Source organism: Pteropus medius, unplaced genomic scaffold (genome assembly GCF_902729225.1).
Source record: "Pteropus medius unplaced genomic scaffold, Ma_sr-lr_union100, whole genome shotgun sequence".
Classification (NCBI taxonomy): domain Eukaryota; kingdom Metazoa; phylum Chordata; class Mammalia; order Chiroptera; family Pteropodidae; genus Pteropus; species Pteropus medius.
The window spans coordinates 21,946,821-21,948,112 of record NW_024344370.1 but is presented as its reverse complement, the minus strand read 5'-3'; positions in this window follow the sequence as shown (position 1 = coordinate 21,948,112).

The window sequence follows — 1,292 nt, the reverse complement described above, 5'->3', positions numbered from 1 at the left end:
TTGCACAGAAGTATGGCCCTTAAAAAACTAAATAATAAATAAATTAGATTTTATAAAAATAAAAATTTTGCTCTTTGAAAGATACTTAAATGAATAAACGTGACAAGCTATAGTATGGGAGGAAATATTTAAGAACCATATAGCCATCAAAAGACTAGTATCTAGATTATAGAAAGAAATCTCAAAACTCAATAGTAAAAGAAACAAAATCAAACCAGATAGAAAATAGGCAAAATACAGGAAAAGAACTTCACCGAAGATATATACATGCTAAATAAGCAAACTTAAAAATTCTTCTACATCAATAACCATTAAGAAATGCAAACTGAAACCACAATATGATATTATTACAGACCTTTCAAATTGGATAAAGTAAAAGTAGTAGCAATATCAAATGCTGCTGTGATGTAGAAAAATTGAACCTCTCATAAATTGCTGGTGAGAACCTGAAGTGGTGCATTTTACTTTGGAATGTAACACTTTGGAAAACAGTTGAGAAATTTCTTATGAACCTAAGTTTGAAAATCTCATACAACCCAGCAATGATACACTTGAACATTTATCCCACAGAAATAAAAACATCTTTATACAAATATTTGCACATGAATATCAAAGAACAACAGACAGGATTTCTCTGCATTTTTATTACAACTGCATGTTAATCTGTAATAATCCTAAAATTAAAAAAAAAGTTTTTAAAAAGATATTTGAGCCTTATAAAACATATTGGTGCATTCCCTGTGACCAAAAGCCTCTTTCGGATTGTCCTTATTTTATTCAAAATTGTGTATTTTTTGAAGGCATTAATTTAAATTTAGACTTGTTTTTTTAATTTACCATAGAAACTATAATAATACTAATAGTTGATTAATTACTAGTTAATAATGGATGTGGCAAAATTGATAATTTATTTGCATTAAATAACTCAGCATTCAATGACTACTCCATGTCAGATATTATGGTTACAGAAATGAATAGCAGAATCCTTTAGTTTCTTCATTTCTTAATCTAGTAGGGAAGACTATCTTGCAAAGAGATAATTAAACAATGTGATGTCTTAACAGAGAAATGCACAGAATGCACAAAAATGCACAGAATTAGTATAATTTCTCTATATGAAGAAAAAGGTAAAGAGCATTTCTGGTGGGCAGGATTATATAAGTATATGAAAACATCATAAAACAAATAATGTTTTTTGTAGTATTTGACCAGAAGTAATATAGTAATATAATAAAGCTAGCATGTACCCGCTAGGAAAAAAAAAAAAAAAAAAAAAAAAAAAAAAAAAAAAA